This window comes from Crinia signifera, chromosome 4 (assembly GCF_055691185.1).
Source record: "Crinia signifera chromosome 4, ASM5569118v1, whole genome shotgun sequence".
Classification (NCBI taxonomy): Eukaryota; Metazoa; Chordata; class Amphibia; order Anura; family Myobatrachidae; genus Crinia; species Crinia signifera.
This window is the reverse complement of record NC_139220.1, coordinates 95,167,059-95,188,686: the sequence shown is the minus strand read 5'-3', so window position 1 is coordinate 95,188,686 and position 21,628 is coordinate 95,167,059. Positions and strand designations below refer to the sequence as shown.

At 42.5% G+C, this 21,628-nt stretch overlaps 1 long non-coding RNA gene across 1 annotated transcript in view; it reads left to right on the top strand.

The window, feature by feature from the left end:
- The first annotated feature begins 651 nt into the window (after positions 1–651).
- Positions 652–21,628, top strand: part of LOC146072362 (uncharacterized) — a 62,599-nt gene continuing 41,622 nt past the window's right edge. Inside the window, exon 1 of the long non-coding RNA XR_014473090.1 lies at positions 652–723. This is a non-coding gene — a long non-coding RNA (uncharacterized LOC146072362). The remainder of the gene's footprint in view (positions 724–21,628) is intronic.

The following is a 21,628-nucleotide window of genomic DNA, read 5'->3' as shown; positions in this document are numbered from 1 at the left end:
CCAATCCGAGCTCAGCACAAACTTCTCAGCCTTTGTCCTCTGGTGCAAAGTGTCAGGGGACTTAGTCAAGTCCCAGAAATGCACTGCACTCTTGTGCAATCAGTGTGCCTTGGCTCCCGATGTTCAGCACCATAAATCATTGTCACATTGGCAGATAGGTGAAGCTGCAGCACTACCCCACCCATGGACAAAACCTTTAGCAAAAAACAAAAAATACAAAACAAATCAATTTTTTTTTTTAAATACATGCCAACCACAGGGGGCCCCTAACTAGAGGGGGGCCCAGGGGCACTGACCCCTTGTGCCTCCATTATAATCCGGCCCTGGGTTGGGATCAACATTACCAATATTGTGATTACTGTCTCTTTAAACACGCAAGTATTACTCTGAAATATGGAGCGATTGTATGGTTAGTATAAGCACACTAACGTGATCCAACATTTAAATTGACCCCTGTTTAATAGCAGTGTTCCTGATTTTAAAGCTTGTTTTGTATGTTAAGCACTCAGCCACTTTCCAGCACTATGCACTTTAGATCACATATTAATCTGTGCGCCCGTGTATATATTACAGGAAACGCACTCTGAGATTGACTCCCTCCACTTGCCGTTTGTCAGTGGGAGCAGACGCCGGCGGGTTGCCGGGACGACAGACTGACGTCAGTTGTCACGTGACAACGCTGCCGGAAGCCAGCCCCGCTGTACAACGCGCTCCTGCATTCACGTAAGTGTGCTTACCTATTTAAACCATGATGTTCACTAAGTCTGTTGTTTTCTGCACTGCACTATTTGCTGTCTAAACCTTTTGCACAGTCAGCTGTCCTGAGGAAGGGGCGCAAGCCTCGAAACGGTCGACACACGTTTTGCTGACATGGTTGTCACTGTGATGTTTTTCCACATGATTTGAATATATTTTGTTCTGTTTTGACCCACTGTGAGTGCCGCCTCTGGTCTTCATTTATTTGAACACCTACACTATATATATATATATACATACATACATAACAACAATGTAGACCCCTGGGCATAGCAATGTATTGGGTCCCCTACTGATCCTCCAGCGGTAGGGGTGGGGGAAGCTTTGATGTCCCACGGGTGGTAGGGGGTATTATATCAACCGCTCAGCATGTAGGGCTCAGTATATTCCACTAATTACCCCTTTACTGTACAGATGGTAGGAGATGGGGTGGGAAAAGGGGGCATTGGGCTGAATGGAGGGGCCCTGATACATAACTTCCAGGGTGGTAGAAGATGTTTAATACGCAGAGGAGGGGTGTATAGTGGAATTCATAATTTTCTGGTGGGAGGACAGCTTGCTTGACTGCAGATATCTCCAGTTCATGTAAAAAGATTTCTTAGCTTTTAATGGAATTAAAAACTAGAGAATCCCACCTAACAAATGGTAATGGGGACTAGGGGATCAGATTTTAGGAGGCAGAGCAATCTGCCAACAAGTATATAAAACTACATACCAGGTGTGTGGAAGCACTGACAGGAAGTATACCACATCCCAATTATATTGATCATGCAATACACTGGAGTCACAAGTCAATATATTTTAATCTTCTGTTCTTGACCTTTGGCATCTCTATTGATTAATTTAATAGTATGTACTTGACATTTAATGTGACATTTATGTTTACAAAGCAATATATTCATGAAACATTAATAAACTCTGTATATTATATACTACAAGTAATCTATGAACCCATGGATACAACATAAGTAGCTACTTATGTGTCTCTACATATTTGTGAACAAAGCTACTTAGGATCTTGAATCATTTGTCATTGAAACACCATGCAATCACTGAGAACAGGAATGTCACCCAATTCTCAATTGATCATATATAATCTGACGTGTCTATTATGTGTGTTATATGTATTTTACATTTCTTTTTTATCAAATAAATATTTTTTAACAACCACTAGATGCACTTTTCTTTAGTGCTTTAACCTTTAAATTAACCAATTATATTGCAGGGTGGGTGGGCACCGAACGATATCATTAATCCTGTTGCCGGCTTCCACTGATTGCACCTGTCACACTGACAGGGAACAGCAGCACCGACAGCAAGAAGAGTGGGCTGCCCTCTCCCCTAAGCAGGAGCCACCCACCCCCGGCAATTAGATAGCGGCAATTAGACCCCCGGCAATTAGACCCCCCTTACAATTAAACAGGAACAGCGCTGCCAACAGCATGGAGAACGGGCTGCGCTCTCCTCGAAGTAGGAGGCCACCCCCCTGAGGGGGACAGCTGCAGCAGCCCGGCCAGAGGCTGCATGACCCGATAGAAGAACTGCAGTGACCCAGCACCAGTGGCAAGGTGCCCAATGGGCTTTGTTTATATGTGTGGGTTATATATATGTGTGTATAGAGGTGAAGTGCGATGCAATGTATTATACATGTAATGTGTGCGGTCATGTGTAATGGATAGTATGGTGTATGGTGTATGGCATCATGTGTGTGTGGCATAACGTGGCCACACCCCTATTGTCATGTAGCCACTCCTCTCTCTTTGAGTGACCACGCCCCCTCACAACCATTTTTGCAGCGCACCTGTGGCACGCGCTATCAATACCTCGGGGATAGTAAATTCTACTTGTATCACTGCACTGTGCGGCCTGGGTCTGTCCTTCCTTTCTGCAGTGCCACCGACGAACTCCTTCCTTTTTGTGTGTGTGTGTGTGTGTGTGTGGGTGGGGGATTGGGGTGGCACAAATTGTTTGCCCCCGGGCGCCAGCTAGTTTTGGCCCTGAATTTGCTGCTCAAATGCTTGTCAGAGAAAAAATCTAAACGGGCAGATGTTAATGTAGCAATATTCTCTAACGTGCTCCAGAATTTGTAGAACTGACATAAACCACAGCCCCACAATTCTAGGGGCCTTTGAGCAGGGGTGGTCTGGTGCCTCAGAAGCTTTTTGGAAGGCAGGTTGAGATGCTGCACGACCAGGGCCAGACTGGCCATCTGGCAGTTCTGATACATGCCAGAAGGGCCGATGACCTTGTGGGCCGATTTTGTCATCTGGCACCTGAGCCCGCCCTGCTGCTGCCTTCCCTGTCCATCAATGTGGCCACTGCGTCATTTGCATATTGATGTCATGATGCCGCAGCCGCTCCTGAGCCTGCCCGGCTACCTGCAGTTCTGACCGTCTGTCACAGTCTGTGCTGCCCAGCCTGTCATGACCATTTTCACGTCATGAAGCCGCAGTTTCATGACGTCATGGCACAGCGGACGCTCCTGGGCCCGCCTCGCTGCCCCCAGTCCTGGCCGCACTCTGCGCTGCCCGGCACTATCCTTTTTACATCATGATGCCGCACCTGACCCGCCAGTGACAGTCCGGACAGGGTATGGAATTATGAAGTACAAAAAGATACCTGTCAGGCTGTCACAGCCCTTTCAAACCCCTTGATCCCTTCCTTCCACCTCCACCCTCTCTCACTCCCTCCTCTCTCTCATTCCTTCTATATTTCCCCATCTCTCCTGTCAGTGATGCCTGTCATACTGTCACATCCCTTTCAAACCCTTTCCCCCTCCCTCTTTCTTTCTCTCTTCCTTTCTCTCTCTGACACCGGATGAATGGGGACAGGGCTGACACAGGGGGAGGGGGTCATGGCTCTCACAGGGTGAATGAATGGCATAATGTGTAATACTTATTACGGTGTGTGGCACAATGTGTAATGCGTATCAACTGTGTCAAATAATGTGTAATGTGGATCACTGTGTGTCAAATCATGTTTAATGGGCATCACGGTGTGTGGCATTATGTGTAACGGTCATCACGGTGTTCAGCATTTTGTGTAATGGGCATTAGGGTGTGTTCCATAATGTGTAATGGGCAGTGTAATGCCTCCTTTTTGTGATGCCATGCCTCCTTTCCATGGGCCCCCCTTTTCGATGCGCAAGGGTCCCGCCTCTAGCAGGTGGGCCTGTGTGCTCAAAATGCCAGGACCGATGTCTGGTCCCAGTCCTGTGCCCGAATGTTCTGGTTGAGATTACTACAAATAGAGCTGCCAGGCAGCACTCTCTACATATCTTCAACCTGCAGACATACAGTTAATGGCTGTCATCATTCTGATTAGTGGATGGCTTGAGCTACCCACCAATCAGAGTGCTTAGAGCAATTTACATGTGGAGTGCTGGGCAGCAGGATAGGTTGTTATGCATTTTTTTTTTAATTAAGTCCTGTGAATGAGTGTGTAGAAGTCCCAGTGCATTGTTTTAGCCAGGGCATACAATACTGTTAGGACAGCCCTGGCAGTAGCTGATAGGACTATTTGGACCTTTGATATTGATTCAAATAAAATAATCTATATTGTGAGCTATGTATATTTATGACAGTTTGGGTGACATTTAATGGGATGCGATATTTAGTCATGTTCTGAAATCACACATTATTGTGAAATTGTGAATGTTTTTTAAAAAATTACTATTTAATGACCCTGTCGACCGAACCCATGTCGGCATTAAGTCACGTTGACCTTCCTGCATGTCGACCTTAACTCATGTCGACCTAAATGCATGTCGACCTAATGAACCATACCCACCTTTTCAAGGTCACACATCTTGAACAAGATGTACCCAGGGCCGGCGCCACCACTAGGCAGCTCTAGGCATTTGCCTAGGGTGCCGGCAGATTGGAGCAGGTCCCCCCCCCCCTGGATGGAGGTGAGCGGTGCCAGCAGGTGCCCCCCCAAACGTCTAGGCGGCTGCCGCCGCATCATCCGTTCCCCCTCCCCACCCCTGGAGTTACTTAGCGGCACTCGCCGCATCACCGGCACCTCCCGCCCCTGGCAACCCCCCCTGGAATGATACGGCGGCCGCAATACCCGTCCCCACCCGTCCCCCCGCGTGCAGTGACCGAATTGCAGCGCCCCCGGGGGAGCGGGTGAGAGGGTGAGCACCGGAGCGCCCCAGGCTGACCTTTAATATTAGAGGATGGATTGGGCATGTACATTATAACAAAGACTCTTGATGCTTCACTCTATTCATTCTTCTTCTAATCTAGGTTATTCCACTATCTTCTAGCAGTCTTTTAACAGCCAAATCCAATACACACTCAAGTAGTTAAAAAGAAACAGCAGAAAGCTGGAAAGATAAATTATTTTTCAGTATGTCAAAGGCACAAATTTGTTTTTCTGTAGATCACAGCAGGTGCAGTGTAACAGCATAAATGTTCCTATATATGTGTTTGCCCTTCATGTGTTTTACATATCCTTCTATTAAAAAAAATCTTAAAAGAAATTGGAAATGTTTATGAACGTCATTCACATTGAAAGAATTAGCATAATGAGTTTAAACATTACACCCCATACAGAGGGTGATATCAGTAATTAGTGTTAGTAAGAGTCATGACTCATTCTTATTTCAGTTATAAAATATTTCTCTAATAAAAAACATACAATACAATTACTTCAGTGAATTAAACGCACAGCTAAGCACATGACCTTTAAGCTTCTAACTAATTGGATATGTTTGTTTCATTAGCAATACTAAAAACACAAACCTATTCATCTTGTGCAGGATTTAATGTCTTCTGTTGATTTTTTTGGCTCCCTGGATAGAAATGATGCAGCACTGACAAATGTTTGCATTTTTTTGCATTTTTTAACATTTTTTTAGGTGACATTCAAGTTTGGCAAGAACACGTTTTTTTTAAAAATACGCAAATCTCAAGTGAGATTATAAATTTATTACAGTTATTTGAAGCTCTGTTCTACAGTCAGTGTATTTTTTCTTAGTTTACCTTCGTTATGATGTGGACATTTTCTGCTTTGAGTGGTTATGGATTAGTTAATGCATTTGGTGTTTCTGGATTGTGGTAGATCAGAGAGAAAATGATTCCCATTGGTTAATACTGTCCCAATGGAAAACGAGGGGTGTGCATGGCTTAATCTTTGAGACAAGCATAAACTACTGACAGGATCAACCAGGTAGCACCAGAGTTAGACATTCATATTGTTGACATTCAGCATGCCAAATTCAAGAATGTTGACAGGGTCTGGCAGTTGACAGGCCAACATTCACTTTGTCAGTATGTTCAAGAAGTCGACATTATGCAGTTTGATGGTAATAATGTAAATCATACAATTTAATCCTTACCTTACAATAACCCTTACCACAGCCTAACCCTAACATCAGGGTTTAAAGAGGTCCTGGAGAGGTGGTGAAACTTATTTTCATCTACCACCAAATGACCCCCTCACCCCATTAAGTAAATCCAGGGCCAATGGTTGTTTATATAGCGGTCTTTATACCGACAGTGGTTTATACCGCCTGTTATTGTATGTAATTTTATCCTTATGCTGCAAACAAACTGCTTCAATAAACAGAATGTTTTTGCACACTCATGCACTATGAAGTGGCCTTTTTGTCTATTTGGTCTTAGCCTTGACGTGAGTGCATACAATATATGTTGAAGGAGCTGCAGGTCGAAAGACTCCAAGTGCTTAAAGAAGCAAAAGCCTCGAGGAGGAAATTTGGTCCTTTTATAAGCAGTGATAACTGGGACTTGTAGTTCCACAGGGCTTCTTCACACACATGCTTTATTTGCAGAAAAACATACACACACACACACACACACACTTATACAGCTGTATCACTTGGCTGCATTTATACAGAAGCACCAATGGACTTTTATGGCAAGACAGGACACCAGCAGTACTAGGCAGCACATAACACCAGCAGCACAGGCAACAGCAGCACTAGGCAGCACATGACACCAGCAGCACAGGACAACAGCAGCACAGGACACCAGCAACACAGGACACCAGCAGTACTAGGCAGCACATGACACCAGCAGCACAGGACAACAGCAGCACTAGGCAGGGCATGAAACCAGCAGCACAGGACAACAGCAGCACAGGACACCAGCAACACAGGACACCAGCAGCTCTAAGCAGACTGGACTTATATAGTACACCAGGTCACCACTCCCACAGACCACCACAGATCACCACAGCCCACCACAGCAGCAGAGCACATTCACCCACTACCCTCTTCAATGCTGGAGTGAAGATGATGGTGACAGCGTGGGACTTATATAGATTACAGATCTCGCAAGGTCCTATGGCGGGATGATGACATTTTGGCGAGTCCTGAGACCTGAGCCTGGCAGGAATCCCCGGACAGGGCGCGCTGGCAAAATGTCATTGCCTGGCGCCGGATTATCTCGAGATCTAGATATCCATAAATAGCACCTCCCGTGCCGCCATCTTCATTCTAATCTGGGAACAAACAGGGGTGGAAGGGTGTGTTAGCGCTGTTTCTCCTCCTGTGCTGGGGCCACTAGAACCCAACCACCCCACTAGAACCCAAAATCTGAAGGTAATCAGAACCCAAAACCCCCAAAACGCGAAAAGTGGCTGGTGCACATCCCTTATATATATATAACTGGCACACTTTTCACGGTGAATGTCCCGTGGCAGGTGGGGGGGGGGGGGGGGGGTAGTTGGGAGTCCCCTTCTGTCATTTGTAAAATAAATGTACAGTGCACAGGATGCAAGCAAAGTGAATTGAAAAGCACAAAGAAAAGCACATTGTGTAAGTTTGGCTGACAATGCATTAGAAGGTCAGTTTACTAGAAATCAGTTGGGAGTACTTCATAATATAGCTGTAAGCATAACTCCCTTAACTGCCAGCAATGTCCTGAGATATGCAGCAATAAATACAGAGCTGTACATTGCAAGCTGTTCACTATTTATTACATTTGCTGGAGGTAAAATGGGATATCCACCAAAAAGATACATAAACAAACTTGGCTGAAGATTCCTAGAAACATCGTCCTCCATTCAAATAAAAATACTTTCATTATTATTATTATTATTATTATTATTATTATTATTATTATTATTGTTAATAATTATAATATTAGTTATAATAATAATATCAACATTTTGCAGTCAATACATTGTTGTTAAACATTGCTGTTTAATGATTGATGATGTTTTAAATTAAGTAACACATTAACCATATTATGGAACAGGTAGTTAATATAGAGACGTTTCAATTGTTCTTAAAAACAATAATAATAATAATAATAATAATCAAACCTCCCAACTGTCCCATTTTTGCAAGACAGTCACACATTTTTGACTGCCCTACATCCCACCCGCAGTGGGAGGGCATTGCTTACCCCTGTCGCTCACTGAGAGAATAGCTTTCAGAGCACTGACCAAGCTCCCATAGTCACAAAAAATGGCGTGTGGCTTACAATTGCAGCATTGCTGCAAAGCCACACCTCCTTCTGAGAGGCCACCCCCCCCTGTTTCATGAGAATGCACTAACGCAGTCCTGCTCCTTGACATTTAAATGCTGTATTTTACATAATGATGTAGAAAATTTTATGACGTTGAACACAAGACTTTGGGGAAAATTCTGAATTAATTCTGCAAAAGGAGAGCATACAATGTATCGCGTGCAGTGGTGGCTCCTGTCTTTAGACTTAAGGGGGGCTGCAATTGCCTGGTTACTAATCGTACCAAATGGAACACAACATACACATAATCTACTTTAAATCACCTTAAACTATGGAATAAAGTAACCTTGATTGTGATTGCTCTGTACCAGTGTTTTTGTGCATATACTATACCCATATGCACACAAACACAGGTACAGAGCAAAACACACACTTTGAATAACTTTAATATTCATTAAAGTACAGAAAATTATACTCCTATTAAAGATCTACACACAAATAATAGTTTAAATAAATATTATTCACAAAGGCTCAAATATTATAAAAATGAAAAAACGTCCATGCACCACTGGTGCAATGCATAACTTCCTTCAGCTGCATCACACTGACTGACTCACTGAAGTCTGGGCATGCTCACTGCAGAGGATTTGCTTCTGCTGGGCTGCACAGGCAGCAGCCCAAGGAAGCACTGCAGCTCTGGTGATGTGAACAGAATGGCTTCCTGCTGGAAAGCTATTGCTGTCATCGCTCCATGTCCTGGCAGCCCAAGTGTGGGAGGAGTTTTTGGTCCTCTATATGATGGGCAGTAGCAGCTTCCATTAGGAAGCCACTACATGCTTAACTTCTCCCCACATGAGAGGAGGAGGACTGGGAGAGACACAGACAGCCAGCAGAGAGCTCCAGAGGTAGATCCCACAACCCCCTCCCCCCACAGGTAAAATGCGCACCCCCTCTTGTGCGACCGTGACCGCACGTGCGCACACCAGAGCTCTGATGCTGGCTGTCTGTTTTACACTGGAAACCTCCTGATTTTCACTGGAGGGGCTGCAGTCCTGCAGCCCAATAGCAGGAGCCCCCACAGATCGAGTGTGATCCTGCCGCCCGGTGGTTCCCCGTTGGGGTATTGCACGTGAGGCAGGCATGCAATCCCTTTGGACATGTGTATGGTGGCTGTTAGACACACCAGTGGTAGAAATACCATGGGTGCAGGGAGTGTGACTTCTGGGTCACACAGATGACAAGTGCACATCAGTGCCCTCCCTCCCAGACACCAACACACACACCTGGCACACCCTCAGCTTTTCCCAATTTCTTTTCCGAGAAGTTAATTTGCAGTAGGCCCTCATGGGATGCAGTCACTTGTTCTTGATGTTAATGCCCTTTGAGTTAATTCTGATCTTAGTCTGCTCTGTGTGAAGCCAAAGTAAAATATGCTGTGTTTATGCATCTAGTAGTCTAGCTATCAAAACCGGGATGCAGTCAGCATCATGTTGGTCAGCTGGCATCCAGATCGGTAAGTAACCAGGGCTGGCTAGTGTGCAGCTGAGGAAGGTGGGGTAAGGTTTAAACACTAGTGTGTGAACGTAGGGCCACTAGTGGGGAGGGTAAGTGTCATGCTGTACAGGAGTACAGGGTTTTACTGCTACAGATGGAGCCTTCTTCAACGAGCCTTCTCTGGAGAGCCACAATGAGCTATGGCTCACCAAGGTTTAATATCATCTATTGTTCTCAGCTGCAATACAATACATAGAACAATACAGTAGGGGATTATCAGAGGATTAAGTCCGACAGCTCTCGCTCACTTACTCCTATTAAAAGAGTATGCCCTTTTGCCATTTTTAAAGCAAAGTTGGTCTCAGTGGGCTATAGTATCTTTACCGGGGCCCCACTAGGATTTTGGAATAGTGTCAAACAATGCACTACATTGTGCAAATAAATGTGTATCAACCTGGTATGGGTAAATAATATTGTCATCTCTATTGAGCCATGGGAAAACCGAACGGAAATACAAACAACGTGATTATGCTATGAAAATGTTAAAGAAGGAATGTACAAACTGTTTTTGTCAATATGAAAAGAAAGGAAAACATTTGATCACAATTTAAAAATCATAATATAAAAAGCAACAGTAATGGGTATTAAAAAAATGCTCACTTTTGGGCATATATATTAAGCCTGGTTAAGTGATAAAGTGATGATACCACAAGGTGATACCACACCACATATTTGATATGGCTGTACTGATTCTCAGACTGGGGCATGACGGGCACACAAGGCAATGCAGTGGTTGTAGCCAATGCTCTATATGGAGTGTAGCTAACTGCCACAGAGGCTTGGCTAACCAATAGAGAGTGCATGACCAGGGACCTTGTATAAATATATACAGTGAATACTAACAGTACATACATGATAATGTACCAGATTAATAACAGCAATGTAAAAATACACCATATATCTGTTTAATATAATGTAACATATTTATAATGTATAATTCAAGTGCACAGTCTGGTACCTGATTCCTAGGGGAGGGATGGGCCCTCATGCAGTAGGGCCTACTGGAGACTTCATGTGTAACCCTTGGCTCTGTTGTATCTATTGGCTAATGCCCAGAGCAGTGGGCAGATGAGAGTTTTAAACTCTTCCTGTGCTGTACTGATGACTTACAGCTGAGTCTGGGCATCCTGCAAAAGCACAACAAAAGAGGGGAAGGATTTGCTCTATGGATGCACTCCAAAAGGAACAAGAATTGACACTATAAAATTTAATATTCTTTATTTCAACAGTTTAAAAGCTATTTTCCAATCCTGTGTCCACTTTTTCATGTGGATTTACAGGAAAAGCTGCAGTTCCAGTTCATTATTGCTGCTGCAGAGAGCACAGGCTTTCCTTCTCTTCTAAAGATAGTACTCCACCAAATAGTAGGTTCAGGTGCAGAGTCCAAATTTTATAAATTAAACACTCACTTACCTTTTTGAAATACATTTCATAAATATAGCAAGTTTTAAAAATGTCTATTATTTTAATAATACAAGGTACTGTGAAAAAAAATGGCATCATTTTTTTTAAATTGTGGTGGCACCAAGTGACTGCCCTTGTTCTGCTCTTTAGATCTGACAATTGCATATGAATAATGGCATTCTACAGTGTTTATAAAGTTTGGTCCTTGGAAATGCATAGAATGTATAGTTTGCTGTAACTACAGTAACTACTGTAGCTTATAGAGTTTTGCTAGGAGCACAGCTTGGCTAAGGTCATTTCAAGACAATAAAAGTCAAAGCAATCACTGAACTAATATAGATGCAAAATTATGATAAGATATACAGTTAACATGCATGCTAAATATATATTTCCTAATTAGCTATTAACAGAACATAAATGTGAAATATTTTTTGCAGTATCTATAAGCCAAGTCCTTGAGACCGAAATATATGTTTTGGTTCTCTCTAGAATACAGTATGTCAATGTCCATACCAACAAATAATATAAATAACTTAATGCCTGAATTGTTCCAAAGCCAAATCTGTCAATGCTCTTATGCAAAGTAAATGGAATATATTGCATAACATATAACAGGCCAAATATGGATTTTTGTTTTTAAATGGTACATGATTACAACTCAACCTCTGACCCCAGAAGTTGATTACATAATTACCAAGGTGTACCAAGATCTATTTGGCCTTTTTTCCATCTACTGTACATATTTTGCAATTTGCACCTTTGACTAACATAAAGACTGATGAAAAAACAAATAAATGGTCAATGTTTACAACATTGAAGAAACTATCTCTTTTTAACAAATGTACCCTTAAAAGTGACTCTTCAATTGGTCCTAAAATGTAAAAATTTGTAAAACCTCACCCAAATTTGGAGAAAGTAATCAATTTGAGATAAATTTAAATAAGACACACAGCAACAACCATAGTTGAGTCAGTTTGTAAGTGCATGAAACTCTTGATTAAATGGCTACATTATGTAGAATTGTTTATGTTTTTTTAATATATGTGTATTTTCAAATTTGGAACACACCATGGTGGTCAATCAAATATTTATTTTTAAAAACCATAAAATAGTTGTTTCCTTTTTTAGATTATTTTAATGCATTTTATCTGTAAAATTTTAGCTTACGCCTTAAATATTAACTTTGATTTTGCAGTTATAAAATACTATATATACCATGACAGTTTTGATATTAGTTTGACCAAAAATTCAAATCTGGACCATTTCAATTTAATTTAAGAATTTCCCAAAAGCATCTGTTGTTAATTATAGTAGGATTAAAATTAATGTCCACTTAATTACTATCTGAAGAAGAATATTTGCAGTTTGACAGAATGTTTATCAATGGCTAGCTAAAGATAGAGCTTGCCATACTTTCACTTATGAATATTGTCTAGTTAAACAATAAAAATAATACTGCTGATAAAATCATGTTTCGTATACTACAGTATGTATTTCACTATCCTCTTGCTGATTCTACAGATTTTATTTATTGTGAGGAACATAATTTTAGACATACTAAATAATTGACCAATTCAAATCCGTAGTAAATACAGAGACATTTGTGTTAAATTAACTCTCCTCTATGACACCATGTAACACAGTGTTTTTTAACCACTGTGTGCATTGAGCTGTTCTCAAGTGTGCCCCCAGATCTAGAGATGCCCAAACCAGTTTACAGCCACCAACCAGTTCAACTGTTATTTACTGGTCTCTTTTTTTTATATGGGGGCCAATACATTTTTTTCCCTGTGGGGCCAATGTGTTTTGCTCTGTGGGGATTTCATGGTGTGCTTTGGCAATTTTAAAATCTTATTTCGTGTGCCGCAAGGCTGAAAATCACTGATGTAACATATATAAGGCTAGATTGGTGCATTCAAGAACTGTCACATTTTTGGCTGTGTCATGGGTAAGTTTGTAGTGGGTCCAGACGAGTGTAGAGTACAGGGCCCTGACTTGAGGAGGCAAAGACAAAGGTTTAAGATAAGATTTATTCATACAGAGTGAAACAGGATATCACAGTTGGCTTTGGCAATATAAAACAATATCAATGTTTGGAGATGTTCTGCACTGCTGGGTGTGCTGAAAAAATGCAGGTCAGCCACACTAGCGCTATGGTAATGCGATGGTGATCTGAAGGACTGCAGTTCAGCTGATAAGGAAGTACACCAGTGGAGTAATTTAGCACAGTACGTAACCTAGATGAGCCATAGGAGAATTCAGTCGGTTACCAAGATGTACTATGGCAGAGCAGAGATTACGAAGATGTACCATTACAGCAGAGCATGATAGGTTACCAAGATGTACCATAATAAAGCACAGTAGATAAGATTAACAAGATGTACCATCGCAGCAGAGCACAGGAGGTTACCAAGATCTACTGTAGTAGAGCACAGAAGGTTACCAAGATGTACCATAGCAGCAGAGCACAGAAGGTTTTCCAAGATGTACTGTAGTAAAGCACAGTAGGTTACCAAGATGTACCATAGCAGCAGAGCACAGGAGGTTACCAAGGTGTACCGTAGCATCAGAGCACAGTAGGTTACCAGGACATACCATAGCAACAGAGCACAGGAGGTTACCAAGATGTACCATAGCAGCAGAGCACAGGAGGTTACCAAGATGTACTGTAGTAGAGCACAGGAGGTTACCAAGATGTACCATAGCAGCAGAGCACAGGAGGTTACCAAGATGTACTGTAGTAGAACACAGTAGGTTACTATAATGTACAATAGCAGCGGAGCACAGGAGGTTACCAAAATGTACTGTAGCATCAGAGCACAGTAGGTTACCAGGACGTACCATAGCAACAGAGCACAGGAGGTTACCGAGATGTACCATAGTAGAGCACAGTAGGTTACCAAGATGTCCTATAGCAGAACACAATTTGAGGATGGTAAAACCCAACACACAGGACTTGCTGGTTTCCCGTTGAACCAGATTAAGCTGAGATTCAAGGCAGGAGGCCAGGATGATCAGACAGACAGGACTTGCAGTGCAGTTTACCGGGGTTGAACCAGATTGAGCAGAGATGCACACCAGGAGGCTGGGATAATCTGACTAGGAGCAGGAGGCCGGGGTGATCTGACAGAGAAGAGCAGGAGGCCGGGGTGATCCAACAGAGAGGACTTGCAGTTAGAGGACTTAAGCAGGATCCGACTAGGAGCAGAGCCAGGCAGTGCAACATGTGCCTATGCACAGGAGTCTCTAAAAAACAGGAGCTGGTTTCAGACTGCATGCAGGTAGTTCAACATCAAAGCACTGGGCCAGTGTTCAGGGACTGGATATATACCCCTGGCTGGATAATGATTGGCCATGATAATTAGGTGACAGCTGAGTGGTTCCTAATATCACCCAGTAATGGGCTTGGGGGGAAACTCCGGCATTAGCAAACCACATGGTGTTTGCAGCATCAGTGGAGGCTGAGAGCAGGGAACACCTCTCAGATGGAGCTGACAAGGGGTGACACTTGTGAGTGGATGAAATGACATGCACTTCTGTGCAGTGCAGGTCGGTAAGTGCCCGGCAGGGTAGCACTGCCAAACCACGCTTTGTAACCTCATGAATTTTTTATTTAATATTTTTAGTCCTTTAAATCCAATCTTATGTGATCCTACTGATGACAGAGACCTGGAGATGTTGCTCTTTCCCATCAAAAGAACCAATTCTGGTCTTCCGGGAACTGAAAATTCAAAAGGAGTTTTACTGTGTATGTTATTTATAATCCAAACTGTGAACCATGCATTATCAAAATGTTATATTACTGTAATTCCTGATTACTTTGAACAAGTTTCCTTTATACAAAACAATATACTCATAATAACACAATATAAAAGGTCTAGACCAGCATGTGATTGACATTTCTGTTGTAGCTCTGTCTGACAACCTTAAACATCGTTCAAACTGTAAAGTTAATTAAACGTGACACAGGCAATTATGACATACCTATAATGACTTCTCACCTTTTATCACCTAAATTAAAAATATGCGATGGACATTGTCACATTAGTTGTTTTTCATTAAATATTTAGTAGAACATGTCTGCAGTGAATCGGAAAGGTCAATAGGTACAAGTAAATGAAAAATAAAAAAATATACATGCATTTTGGCAGTTCATCATAAACAACATAGACGCCAGACAAAATGTATGACAACTAGGACACTGGAGTGAGCATGTTGGAATTAAAATATCAGCAATCGATAATTCCAAGAATGTTTCACTCTAGTTTATCAGGTCAACCTGCTAACGGGCCTGCGGGCAATTTCCTGATGAAAGGCCATAAAGTATGAACAAATGTAATTAAGAGAGCTGGTGATGGTAATGTGCTGTGAAAGATATGCCACTATGGTTGATTAAATATCAGCAGCTAATCAGCAGAATTAGGCCTACTGAAAACAAAGCCAATGGAACTGTTTTGCTTATTAGTGCATAGAGTCCATTCACATAAAAGATTTAGCTCATTGTCATTTCTTTACACAGTCCTCTTTTATTGCTTTAGAAGCTTTCATGCCACAGATAGTCACTTTTTTTTTACTTTAAGTCTTTATTTGCATATACATAAAGATACAAACCATGACATACATACATACAATGGTACAAATAATCATAAAGTCTAAAAACTGCGCTGTTCAACTGCCCAGAGATTGACAAAAATATAAGTTCTATAGATATGGCGGGAAAAAGATAGAGGACATACTTAATACCGAGCTGGGGAGGGCGTTTACAAGTGATTGGTGAGGTGCTGACCCATCTGTGAATTGCCCAATAGATACTTAAAGTGCATTGCCATCCATTAAGGGCACCAGGGTCCAGGGCCAGTATAAGGGCCAGTATAACAGATGTACTTAAACCTATCGATATTAGACAGGTAGACAGATAGTCACCTTTTTACTAAATTCGACATACGGTTTACATGTATGAGTAACATTTATATAATGTCATTGCAGGATATATTTCATCCTAAAAGTCACGCTCCATAGATTTGCAGAAAAAATATTGGCAGGTTGCTTTGTTTTGTTTGCCTTTTACAATGCATCATCATTGTGCTCTGGAAAATTGTGGTAGTTGATGAACCCTCCCTGTACACTGCTGGGTGGTCTGGAAACTGTGACAGTTATTTGTAGCCACCCATTAAGCAGGTTTTTTTTTAAATTTGATTCCTAAGGGAGTGAAAAAGGGTGAAATGTTCCACCCAGGAAACCTTTGCCTGGTTCAAATGGGGGCACATCAGCTAGTAAGAAATTAATAAGACACATTCACATAATCATGGGATACATTTTGATAAAGGAACTTGCTCATTAAAATGAATCAATACATTTTTGGAAATAATATAAAATAATACTAATAAAGAGCTACATAGGCCCAGTTACTTAACTAGTGCTGTTGATTGGTTTCTTGAATGATAACAGGTACAGCTGGTGTGTAATGCAGGTGGATAGTGCAAATGGATAGTGCAGGGGTGCTGGTATCAGGGATGCTTTATAGAAGCTATCAGCCAGGTCTCTCATAGGAGCTTAGCAGGAGACTCCTGACTCCCAATATGACATAATACAAGGCCTCGCACAATCTCAAAATGGATCCTACATGCTCAGTAGTGATCTCTGTTTCTATCTTGGTATAGGGGTTAAATCCTCCCTGGAGGACAGGAAGACTACAGTATGTGATGTAGTGCATACCTATTTAAGCAAAAGGGACCATGTTAAGATTATAGTCAACCTATACATAAATTCTTGGTGTACAGTATTCATTATAATACTATGGTATAACTTTAGGTACTTGTGAGTTATCCGGGCTGCCGATTTTTTCATCGCGCCCGAAATCGTGGGCATAGACAGTAATGTTAAAAGACACGATGGACCCGATTTCCGACCCGATTTCCCATAGACAGTAATGTTAAAAGACGCGATGGACCCGATTTCCCATAGACAACAATGTTAAAATAAAATGACAATGTGAAATTGGCCAATATGGGCATTTCACATTGGATATGTTTTTAAAAAAAATGTTTCATGGCCCCCCACCACCGTTAACGCCACCCCGCTATTGACGCCAACCCGAAGCGTGGCGAGCGTAGCGAGCCCGCAAGGGGCGGCGGTACGCGTCCTCCGACCTTTTCATACCCCTACTATCCACTAGGGCGTGGAGTGAGAATAGAATAGTGTGGCGAGCGCAGCGAGCCACCGAGCCCGAAGCGTGGCGAGCGCAGCGAGCCCCGCGAGGGGACGCGGACACCTGTGAAGCCCGCAAGGGCACGCGGATACCTGTGAAGGTATCCGCGTCCCCTCGCGGGGCTCGTTGCGCTCGCCACCTTTCGGGCTCGGTGGCTCGCTGCGCTCGCCACACTATTCTATTCTCACTCCACGCCCTAGTGGATAGTAGGGGTATGAAAAGGTCAGAGGACGCGTACCGCCGCCCCTCGCGGGCTCGCTGCGCTCGCCACGCTTCGGGTTGGCGTCAATAGCGAGGTGGCGTTAACGGTGGTGGGGGGCCATGAAACATTTTTTTTTTAAAACATATCCAATGTGAAATGCCCATATTGGCCAATTTCACATTGTCATTTTATTTTAACATTGCTGTCTATGGAAAATCGGGTCCATCGCGTCTTTTAACATTACTGTCTATGGGAAATCGGGTCCATCGTGTCTTTTAACATTACTGTCTATGGGAAATCGCGGGCATCGCGTCGCGGCCCCTTATAACGGCCACGACCGACGCGATGCCCCCGATTTGGGGCTAAATCGCGGGCATCGCGTCGGTCGGGTGTCCTTAAGTTAACTAAACTTAAGGACAAAATCGGCAGCCCGGATAACTTACAAGTACCTAACTTTATAAACTTCATCCAAGACATTTTGGGTTGCGATCTTTTCTTTATATGATTCTAATTCATGCTCAAGACTTACATTTACTCACTTTTACTGAATAGAAGCAATGTTTGCAGATATTATCTGCTAATATGTATTGACCTTAACTCAGTGGTTCCCAAACTGTGTTCTGTGGCACCCTGGGGTGCCTTGGGGGACTTTCAGGGGTGCCCTGGGTTGGTGCTCTAGGACCAATTCAAGTTTTTTATGTCTGTTATAATAGTCAAATTGTGGACAAACAGAATTGATTCTGTCCATTACCACATAACTGATCCTAAGGATGAGATATAAACACAATTTATTTAACTTAATATTTGTTTCTGACTTTCTCAATAAGAAACCTTTAGCCTAGGGGTGCCGGGAAAACATTTCTGATGCTTTGGGGTGCCATGATTCAAAAACTTTGGGAACCCCTGCCTTAACTAGTTAATATCATTTTGTAACAACTTTCTTTAAAATCAATAATGTTTATTTACATTTGCAAGGTAGGACTATAGAAAGGTCAGACTAAAATAAGAGTTGCAATAGGACAATTTCAACAATATCAATATCAATCTCATTTTTTTAGATGGTACACAGTCAGGGCCGGATTTCCCACTAGGCCCGTGATGCACAGGCCTATGGGCGGCACCTGCTGGGGGCGGCAAGCAGTGGTGTGGGGGTCTAGTTCTACCCATGGTCGAGACCCAGCGACTAGATATCCCCGGAGCCGCTGATGTCCCCTGAGAGACCATTGAAGATTGCAACTGCCGCAGCTTCAGCTTTTAGGCAACTGGCAGGAAGAGATAGAACCAGCGGCTGGTGGAGGAGGGATCCTGGGACCTGCCGACATCCGCCGAAAGATATGTAAAGATGGCCGTGGCTGCGGGTGTAAATTCCATGTGGCCCCGCAGCAGTGAAGACTCCGGAAACAGCAGACAGAGGGAGACCTGAGGACGAATGGCTGCTGTGAAGACCCCTACATCTGAACAGAGGTGGACGTCGGGGAGAAGTGCCGCTGAAGATCACCGGGACCCGCTAGAGGATGGGAGCAGTCTGCGGAGGGGGAGGCTTGCCAACAGCCATCTATGGAGCCTAGGTAAGCCCCGTGTGAGTGTGTGTGTGTGTGTGGGGGGGCACTCTGAAATTTAAATCCGGCCTTGTACACAGTGCAGTGAAAAGTACAATAAAACAGTAATGACAATAATTCATAAATACAGCAAACAAGAGCAGGAGTCTGAGACAAATCAAGACGAGGTATTAACTTTAATGAGACTACAAGGTCAGACATGCTGTAGGTGCTTTGCAGATATATTGTGCACATTCCCTGTCCATTACAAGCTGCTCACTTCATCAAAGAGGAGGAGGCTGAGATGGAATGCGGCAGAAATTTGCTCTCCATTTGTGAAGTAAAAATAGACTTAAGGACAGGAGGGGAAAATGGTTACATAGTTACATAGTTACATAGTAGGTAAGGCTGAAAAAAGACTTGTGTCCATCTAGTTCAACCTGGTATAGATATCCATTGCTGATTTGGTAGGTTCTGGTATTTTACAGACAAATTATATTTCTTATTTGTACCCATGGATGTTTTTCTCCAGTAAATGTTTGTCCAACTTTGCCTTGAACGCATTTAATGAGCCAGCCATTACCACCTCTCTGGGAAGAGAGTTCCAGAGTTTGACTGTTCTGACCGTAAAGAAATTCTTTCTACTAGCTGAATGAAATCTTTTTTCTTCTAATCTATACTCATGCCCTCGTGTCCTAGATTCCTTTCTAGTAGAAAAGAGGGTGTGTGACAGTTCCTTATATTGGCCCTTGATATACTTGTACATGTTGAGCATGTCCCCCCTTAAACGTCTCTTTTCTAATGTAAATAGTCCCAAATTGCTTAATCTCTCCCCGTAGCTTAAATTCTCCATTCCCCTAATAAGCTTTGTTGCTCGCCTTTGGACTTTTTCTAATTCTATGATGTCCTTTTTATAGTGTGGGGCCCAGAACTGTACTCCGTACTCGAGGTGAGGTCTCACCAATGCTTTATATAGTGGCATAATTACCCACAAGTCCCTAGTTTCCATTCCCCTCTTAATACATGCCAGAATTTTGTTGGCCTTTTTTGTAGCTACATTACAATGGGCACTACATCCCAGTTTGCTGTCTATTTGGACTCCTAGATCCTTTTCAAGTATGGAATTACCCAGTTCCTCTCCACTAAGGTTGTAACTTGTACACTGGTTGTGTCTCCCAAGGTGCATAACCTTACATTTATCTACATTGAACCTCATCTTCCATTTTTTTGCCCACTCATCTAGAATTGCAAGATCATTTTGAAGCATGGTGACATCTTCTGATGATTTGATGACTTTGCTAAGTTTTGTATCGTCCGCAAAGATGGATACATTGCTGAGTAACCCTATCCCAATATCGTTAATAAAAATGTTAAACAAAATGGGCCCCAAAACCGAACCCTGGGGCACTCCACTTAGTACCGGTATCATATCTGATACGGCACCATTCACAACCACTCTTTGTTTTCTATTACATAGCCAATTCCCTACCCATCTGCAAATATTTTCACCCAATCCTAGGTTCTCCATTTTATTAATCAATCTCTTGTGTGGGACAGTATCAAATGCTTTAGCGAAATCTAGGAAAATCACATCTACAGCATTTCCATTATCGAGGTTTTTGCTAACCTCTTCATAGAACCCTAGTAGATTAGTTTGGCATGAACGATTTTTCACGAACCCATGTTGGTTTGTACTGAGTAGACGGTGATGATCTAAATATTCCTGGATACCATCCCTTAAAAATCCTTCAAATAGTTCACCCACAATTGATGTTAAACTAATGGGTCTGTAATTAGCGGGATCTTCCTTTTTTCCTTTTTTGGAATATTGGTTGTTTTCTCCACTGTATATACTGATAAAGCAAATACTGGAAACATTTGCACTAAGGATATATAAAGAGAAGTAAACAAAGATAGTCCTACTACCTAAGTAATCAATGAAAATGCTACCAGCCAAAAATTGGGCACTGACTCCAACAGGACTGCCTCATTAAAGGTAATGGAATAACGTCTTCTGAAAATGATGTTAGTACACATATTGTAGAACCAGAAAAAATATGCTTTGAAGATCTTATTAAATGCCATCCCAATAGCTACATTTTGGGACAGCTGTTCTGAGAGCTGGAGACTGCAAAGTCGGAGATATCTCCAATTATCTTATGCTTTTTCTCTTAATAAATTATATTTAATTCTGCTCTTAGACATTTAGAAACAGCTTTTGCCACATACTGTAATATAAGGCCCAATGTTCTCTTTCATGAGCTGATTTATTCCAAAGTTTGATGCCCTCTTCATTCGGTGTCTCTCAGCCTCATACCCTTCACTGTCCCTCAACCTTCCCGTGTCCTTCAGCAACCCCCCCCCCCCCATCACTCTGTGTCTCAGCTTCCCTCTCACTCTGTGTGTCTCAGCAACACCCCCTTGCTCTGTATCTCTCAACAACACTCCCTCCCCTTTCCATACCTCCCAACATGACCATCTCCAGGAGGGATACAATGCTCTGCTTATGGACTTAACTCAGCCCCAT